Raw genomic sequence first — 9,341 nt, forward strand, 5'->3', positions numbered from 1 at the left:
ACGGCGCATTGCTGTGAGCCCGGCTACCCGAGTTGGATTCCCGGCCACGGCTAGCGTCAGCGGAAGGGAATGTTCAATCAGGAACCTGGGCACCCTCTGCATCAACCCGCACTGACCACTGCGGTGAAGTATGGTCAAACGAGTGCCGTGACCGACACTACATGTCGAGGCTTTCATCCAACAGTGGATTGACACAACACTGAATAAGGACAATTTTGAACTCCATATATTTATGTTTTATTACAATTGTTTACCTAGGGAAGTTTCTGAGTCTCAAGACTCTTATGCAGGAGGATCCTGCGAAGTTTTTGCAGTTGGGGTGATGATGTTGCTGCTGCGTGTGATCCCTATTGAGTAATTTTCAGGATATTTGTTTTCAGTATAATAATAGGGTTTTTCCCATTTTTTCTGGCAACAAAACTGAAACCTTTTACAAGGATTCATGTCTGCATTAACCACAATACTTGCAGTCAAATTGCAAACAAAAAAACACACTCTGACAATATATGCATTGTCCTTGAAACTGATTGGGAGGGAGGGGCTGGGTGGGGAGGGGCTGGGTGGGGAGGGGCTGGGTGGGGAGGGGCTGGTCACCCCGTGGTGCCCTTATAAAACTCAACGTTTAACCTACTCACGCCGGCTTGTGCTCGCCCTCACAGTCGGCCATATTTGCGGAATACACCACGCCGCTGTTGACCCTGCAGGCCATTGACCGAGCAACACAACGTTCCTACCAGCTCCCTCCGCAGGAATGTGTTTTAGAGCAATTGACGTTTTTCGTGGCGCATAAAAACAAGGCCGTGTTCACGTGCCATCAAACAGCGCCCTTAGCTGAAACGCCACCCATCGTATAATTTCATCTTCATTTTAACGCCGCAGCGTTGTTGACGAATGTGATGTTTTTATTGTATTGCCTTTGTTGCTTGGAATGTGTGCACCACTGCCAACGCAGCAGCAGCTGCAGCGGCATCAACTAATTTGACAATTTTTTATGTTTTCGGGAAGACTGGGATAGCAAGCAGCTTGGCTGCTGCCACTGCAGCAGCCCAACGACTTAGGAACACAAACTCCTTTTGGTTTCGTTCCCTCCCTTAACATCGCCCGTCGTCAATCGTCCTTCGAACAAGTCACATTTATATTTACGCAATCTAGCCCTCCCAAAAAACTACATTATGAATGAGTGGGTGGCTTGGTGGTTGAGTGAGTAGGCTCTAGGCTCCATGCCTATTGTATCGTATTGGATAATACGGCCTTGATGAGTGAGTTGGTAAGTGAATGAGTGAGTGGGTGGCTGGGTGAGTGAGTAGGCCTTAGGCTCCGTGCCTATTGTATCCTATTGGATAATATGGCCTTGATGAATGAGTGGGTTGGTGGGAGAATGAGTGCATTTGTGGCTGAGTGGGTGAGTAAACCCTAGGCTCCGTGCCTATTGTGGCCTATTGGATAATACGGCCCTGAAGAGTGAGTTGGTAAGTGAATGAGTGAGTGGGTGGCTGGGTGAGTGAGTAGGCCTTAGGCTCCATGCCTATTGTATCGTATTGGGTAATACGGCCTTGATGAGTGAGTTGGTGGGAGAATGAGTGAATTTGTGGCTGAGTGGGTGAGCGAGTAAGCCCTAGACTCCGTGCCTACTGTATCCTATTGGACCATACGGCCTTGATGAGTGGGTTGGTGGGAGAAAGAGTTAGTGGGTGGCTGGGTGAGTGAGTAGGCATTAGGCTCCGTACCTATTGTATCGTATTGGATAAAAAGGTGCTGAAGAGTGAATGGGTTCGTGGGAGAATGAGTGAATTTGTGGCTGAGTGGATGAGTGAGTAAGCCCTTGGCACAGTGCCTACTGTGGGCCTATTGGGTCATACAGCTCCCCCCCCGCCCCATCGGTAACTACGGTAACCAGGGCGTGGAGAAACCCGGGGATCCTGGAGTTTTCCCTCCCCTAACATAGCGACACACATTATAGCCAACCAGCCAGATTATCAATCCCCTGCTGGATGATGATGATAGCCATGCAAGGGTCGTCGATGCGGATCACGAAGGACAACCTGTGTGTGTGTGCGTGCAGGTGGTCACCTGGCGACCCGAGTTCGATTTAGGGGAGGCCCGGTCCTGGGCCTCCCCTAGGTCGACTCAGCCTCAAATGAGTACCTGGTGCGTTGCGTAAAGACATCGTCACTAGGGAGCCAAAGGCGGCCGGGTGTGGTGCCGGTCATTCACCCCCTCATGTGCCATTCTGGCCTTCATAGGTGATACTCGCTAACAGCACTTGCCCCAACAGTCTGATAAGGCTATATGGAGGATATTTGTCTTTGGTGGTCACCCGTCCGAGGACTGACCAGGCTCAGCCCTCTGCTTAGCATCTGAGTTGTGACTGACACACAGCACATTCCGAAAATGTCGATGAACGTGTGCAATAGTCTGTTGATCCCTCGGTGCCCAGTGCTGGATTATCCTGGTAGCAAAAGTAGCTACATATGTAGCTACGGGTTCTGCACTTTCAAGGGCCCGTGCTAAATGCTTTCAAGCTATCAATTCCGGTTCAGTGATTCTGCACTTGCTCTATTACTATAGTGTATTGTCCTCAAATATTACTCACACCGACGCGTTGTAACAAGTCACCTGCTTACACTTTATTCACCTATTCTTGCACCAGTTGTAGGCACTCCTATAACTATCGATACGGTCACTTATATTTTAACTTCTCCCCACTCTTATCTACCTTTCACCTCACTTATCCTGCACTAGGATTTAACGAATATTCTGCACGATAATAGAATGGCTTTAGAGCACAGGGACAAAACAACCCACCGATTCAAGACTCCTCTACATGTTTAATTAGTTCATGTCAAAACCTGAAATGTGTGCGAATGGGGCATGGGACCGCCTTGTAATTATACCGAGAGGGAGAAAGTGGAGCACACGGATTAGTTATCCAGTAAGTGTACAGTACAAGAATACCTGTGTAACGGGTTCCGGAGACACTTGTAGAGGTAACTTCTTTATTACAATACAACACTCCAACCTTTCAACTCTCCAACAGTCCTGATACTCTGTTACAGCCTAGGTACACAGCCTAGCTACACAGCCTAGATACTCTACTCTGGCTACGCTCTGGAACTCGCCCTCACAAGATCGTAGAGTCGGGAGTTCCAGAGTCCCAGCGCTGGCTCTCACAGCATCCCAGGGTCTTCAGATGGCTGGTCGTGGGTCGTGGGTCTTGAGTTACAACTGGGCCCCGATCGTCCAGGGAGCTCTCCTTTTATGCCTGGTCCAACGAGGGGTAGGGCCGTGTGCGCCACCAGACATCCCACAGAGCACACACAGCCCCCCCCCCCCGTTGGCGGCGCCCAGGGGATTAAGTGCCTGGGAACTCAACGCCTGGCGCCCAGAGGCTTAAGCGTCTGGACTCGCCTGGGATCCCAGAGCCCCCAGCAGCCCCTCCCTTCTTATGTCACTACACCTGTACAGGCATTGGAGTGGCAGCTGGTTGTTTCTGGATAAAATTTTGATTTAAAGCTTTCGTGACTGCAGGGATTCATCTTCTTGGTTCTTTCGGTAAAGTCACGTAGAAGGGAAGTAATAAAATAATAAAAATAAAACATAATAAAATTATTCTCACAACGTTTCGGCCACAACGCAAGCAGCCGTCCTCAGGTGAAAACCAGGTCCGTCGAGGCGACAGAGTCTGAATGGTTTTCACCTGAGGATGGCTGCTTGCGTTGTGGCCGAAACGTCGTGAGAATAATTTTATTATGTTTTATTTTTATTATTTTATTACTTCCCTTCTACGTGACTTTACTGAAAGAACCAAGAAGATGTTTCTGTATTCTCATATAAATAAAAGGGAAATGTAGTTATGAAAATCACTGATATTAATACACCCTAAACTCCAAGAGTTGGAATGTAGAATAACTTTTTGTTTATATATTAAAAAAAAAGCGCTTGCATTGGCCGGGAATCGAACCCGGGCCTCCCGCGTGGCAGGCGAGAATTCTGCCACTGAACCACCAATGCTTCACGTAGTACTTTTACTTCTTGAGCGACTTTAGTTACTGGCCAGGGATGAATGGAACTAAAATCGAATATTTCCCGAATAAAAGACATACACAGGAACATCCTTGGAAGAACACTGACAGACATTTCAGTTTCAACGCAGTATAAAAAAAAGTTTCAACGCAGTGTTAAAAAAAGTTTCGACGCAGTATAAAAAAGTTTCAACGCAGGATAAAAAAAATAGTTATGTTGCATTGGCCGGGAATCGAACCCGGGCCTCCCGCGTGGCAGGCGAGAATTCTGCCACTGAACCACCAATGCTTCACACGACTTCACAGCTACTTATATCACTTTTGCTGACTAGTCAGTTTCACAGCATTTGAGATTTGATGTCATGGAGTAATATTTACCTCGAGATGGAAAAGTGCATATCTCCAGTGGCTTATTAATATCGGAAGGAAGGACCACCATCTCGTATTCGCATTCTCTTGGAATATTGCGTTTTTTTACTGAATTCAAAAAAACACAAGCCTCTGGCCATGATCAGTAAATCAATCCCATTGCTGGATTGTGGAATGTATGACTTCTGGTAGACGCCACAGGAAGTCACAACAGACGCTGTCTTTCCGACAGCCCTGTTCTTTACCTGAGGACGGCTGCTTGCATTGTGACCGAAACGTCGTGAGAATTGTATTTTATTATGTTTTATTTTTATTATTGTATTTTTTCCCTTCTACGTGACTTTACCGAAAGAACCAAGAAGATGAATCCCTGCAGTCACGAAAGCTTTAAATCGAAAAATCACAACAACTCCACATGTAGATGGATGAAGCGATGACTCCCTGTGTGAAGCATTGGTGGTTCAGTGGCAGAATTCTCGCCTGCCACGCGGGAGGCCCGGGTTCGATTCCCGGCCAATGCAACTAGTATTTTTATTTTTAAATGTATCGTATCTTTTAACTTGTATTATAGTCTTGTTTTTTGTGTTGCATGTCTTGCGGAGAATAATATAAAAAAAAAATATTGAACACAGATTTTGTTTAAAATTAATGGGTATTTAAACAACTTTAACCGTAAATCCGGTGATATTTTGTGAATGTTTTAGTTAATCCACGTGCGCACCTTCTGTCTCAGTAAAATTCCAATGCAACAAATTTTTATAAATTCATTTAAGTTTCATACGTAATTGAAGGGGGTTACAAGTCACTCATTAGGTACAAATAGCTAACTACCACTGTATTATATTCTTGGTTCTTTCGGTAAACATTTTTTTGCTTTTATATTTATACTATTTTATTATTTCCCTTCTACGTGACTTTACCGAAAGAACCAAGAATATGAATCCCTGCAGTCACGAAAGCTTTAAATAAAAATGTACCACTGTATTTATACGCCAATTTCAAATGATTTCATCAAGCAACATTTAAAACATCATGGTGTTAAGTGCAGAACTCCAACTCTCATCATTCACTCAATCTATCTGGCCTCTCTGTTTATGAGCTGTGAAGAAAGGGGGCATTTCCCGAAACGTCGCCAAAATTGTTTTTATTTTTAAATCCTTTATATTAAGTTCGCTTGCTTGCTTAGGACCGTACAAATATTTCGGTCGTTTTTTAACCCACTTCCCGTGATCCAATCGAGCTGACATTTTCCACACAGTCTTGTTGTGCGTGACAATTAATGTTCGTGAAAATTTTTTTCCAAAATTTTGCACTTTTTAGGACAAAAATATTATATTTCATTACCAATTGCTTAATGGTGCAATGCAATCATCTGACCCATAGGTGGCAGCCATCTCAAGCCAGAGGACGAGAGGACTCTAGCCGCCACGCATATAAAGGATTTATATTAAAAAAACTTTGTTTTTACTGGTTATACTTATTGTCCCTTTCAGTCCACAGTATGGCCACCGTATATTTTTGTTGTAAAAGTGTTGAGTTTTGTGCGTGCATGTTCATTGCAATAAAGTGAATACCCGATGCATGGGTAAAGGAGCAGCCCCTGCAATGTTCTTGCTCATTCCACTGCTGGCGGAAGGAGTTTCAGTTATTTGGTATAGCCCTGTGAGCCATTCAAACAGCAACAACAACCGCAAGACAACTTAGATTAAGGCCTTCAGTCTAACTCCGTACTACAACAGACAAACATGGCCAAACCAAAAAACGTTTACGAAATCACCAAAATAAAGCCATACAATCAATGTAACAGTGATCATAGGAACTGACCGAATTTTCACAATAAACAATATAAACAACATGTACCACCAAAACCCTGTAGCCATAGCTGGCTGATATGAGTCACTCCACAACAGCAGGAGCATCAGTAGGACCCCCCCCCCCCCACCCAACTTGGCGGATGTGATTGTCACCGTGCCGCACCGGGAGATTGAACCGGTGACCAAAACCGACTTGCAAGTTCTACATTCAAAGTCGATGGCCATAAATGAGGTGGAAAGTCGTTGGGTTGACGTGAAGCATTGGTGGTTCAGTGGTAGAATTCTCGCCTGCCACGCGGGAGGCCCGGGTTCGATTCCCGGCCAATGCAACGTGTTTTTTTTTTTAAAGTTCCTTATTCTATAAATGGCAATGAATGCTCTTTTTTACGTGTTTTGAAGAAGGGTAATTGCCCAAAACATCGCCTTTATTTTATTTTGAGGCCACAATGTTGTTGACGAAAGTGGTGGGTTTTTTCTTGGTGCTTTGTGCATGGCTAACGTTTTTTTCACTTGCCTGGGAAAGAGATCACAGACACACACAGATAACAATCACAACTGGGCAATGTGTACGAATACGTTTCCGTTTCAAATCTGATGGTAAATCAAAAATCAGAGACACGCAGTTTTTTTTAGTTAAATCACGTGACGTCAGGCTGCGGAGCCGCACTGCATCCTGGGCGTAGCCACGTGACTTGCAGAGTTACCGTATTCTCGGGATTGTTGGACGCTCCGGAGATGTAAAACGCACCCCAAAGTCGCGCTCGGGTATCACAAAAATTTAAGCAAATCTTATTTAAAACGTCTACACATTTTAGGTGGCAGATTATAAAACGCATCTCCCCTAAAATGATTTAAAATACCCGAATAACGGGAAGAGGGTTTTATTCAAGAGAATACGGCCATTGTCTTTCATTGCCTCGTGGAATTCGCATTCTTTTACATTCCCTGAAACGAAACGTGGCCACAAATAGATTGAATAAGAACGAGTTGACAATAATTTTAGTGTAAGGGGCCGTCCATAAATGACGTCACGCGATTTTGACCTATTTTTGACCCCCTCCCCCCTCGTCACATGGCGTTACAAAAAGTCAGACCCCCCTCAAATATGACGTCACAAAGCTCCACCCCCCCCCCCCCCAAACATTTTCATTTTGAAAATAAAACAGGCTTCAAATCACTTTAAATTATTGTCATTGTAGTGCGTATTTAATGTGGCGATGCACTCTGATGTTGCATGAGAAAACACGTATTAAAAAGGAGGTATTGGAAAGCTGAAATTTATCATAAAATTCACTTGAAAATATTCAACGTCTAACTAGAACTGCAGATGTTCAGAATATTATATTTAAATTATCTTCTAATTATCAAATATTGAAAGTAATTATAACTATAAAAAAATACTTGAAACTTTGTAGTAGAACGAAGAAAAATGGATAGTACAATGATAACAATCACATAATCATTACACAGAATGAAAAGCCCTGGTACAATTATTCAAATTAAAATGTTTAATAACAATAATTAAAAAAAGTACAAAATGTATGCTTCTCCATTCTTCCATGGAGAAGCAAAATGCTCCTCCATAGACTTAATAAAAGGTGACCTTAATAAATTTAAATAATCAAATAATTTATAATAAAAAATAATAAAAAAATGGTGTTGTTTCCACAATATTATTGTTTATATTTATTTAAAGTTGCGAATTTTGATGTGACGTCACATTTCTCAACCCCCCCTCCCCCCCCCTTAGTTGCGTGACGTCATTTATGGACGGCCCCCTACGTGGAGACGTGGCACATTCGGGTGCTCCGTCAATGGAGGAGGAGGAAGAGCGAACTTGCACAAACTGTCTTCTGAAGGCTTCTCACGGCTAGCTGTTCGCGACGTTGGCAATTGCCTGTCAAGATGTGGACTTGCCGTTCTTCTTACATGCCCTACTAACAACGCGGACACAAGTACAGTAACTGGAAATATTCATTGGATACAAGTTCAAAATATTACTGGTAGGAACCTCCTGGTTACACCAGCCCACAAGAGGTTTTTTGTGTCCGTCCGTCGTGCATCCAAAAATGGGAGGGGTGGGGCTGGGTGGAGAGGGGAGGGGCTGGGTGGGGAGGGTGGGGAGGGGCTGGGTGGGGAGGGTGGGGCTGGGTGGGGGTGTGAGGGGCTGGGTGGGGAGGGGCTGCTCACCCCGTGGTGCCCTTATAAAACTCAACGTTTAACCTACTCACGCCGGCTTGTGCTCGCCCTCACAGTCGGGCATATTTGCGAAATACACCACGCCGCCGTTGACCCTGCAGGCCATTGACCGAGCAACCCAACGTTCCTACCAGCTCCCTCCGCAGGAATGTGTTGTATGTAGGTGGACCTGTGGGCGCGGTGGAAAAGACTCTCAGAATTGTGTAGAAGACATTTTTTTACGTGAAATTAAAATGTCTGATAACTGCACTGAACAAAAGTTGAACCAAACTAAAACCCTCCCCGCTGTGAATTGTTAGTTCGGTGGCAGAATGCAACGCGGGAGTCCCAGTCGTCGATTCACGGCCAATGCAACGTCTTCAGACTTTGTGCGATATTTTTAACTTTTCTAGAATTTTTAATTGCAGTTTTCGCAAAATAAAATGTAAAATAAAAAAATCGTGATCACTGGTGTGTATGAATTCAGCTTCCGTTTAAAATGAATGGGTTTTCAAAACCATGAAACCCGTTATAGTATGTTAATGTTTTAGTTAATCTACGTCTCAGTTGAATTCCAAGGATAGTCCTCTTTCTGCTTACCATATAAAACGTTGGTCTCATCGTTCCTGGGGCCGTCATCAAAAGTCTCTCACGAGGGCTAGAATCTGCGTGAAGCATTTGTGGTTCAGTGGCAGAATTCTCGCCTGCCACGCGGGAGGCCCGGGTTCGATTCCCGGCCAATGCAACGTAACTTTTTTACACTGCGTTGAAACTTTTTTTTATACTGCGTTGAAACTGAAATGTCTGTCAGTGTTCTTCCAAGGATGTTCCTGTGTATGTCTTTTGTTCGGGAAATATTCGATTTCAGTTCCATTCATCCCTGGCCAGTAACTAAAGTCGCTCAAGACGTAACGGCGTTCATGAAGCATTGGTGGTTCAGTGGCAGAATTCTCGCCTG

The sequence above is a fragment of the Lethenteron reissneri genome, chromosome 61 (assembly GCF_015708825.2).
Source record: "Lethenteron reissneri isolate LAM-NWPU_2019-01 chromosome 61, ASM1570882v1, whole genome shotgun sequence".
Lineage (NCBI taxonomy): Eukaryota > Metazoa > Chordata > Hyperoartia > Petromyzontiformes > Petromyzontidae > Lethenteron > Lethenteron reissneri.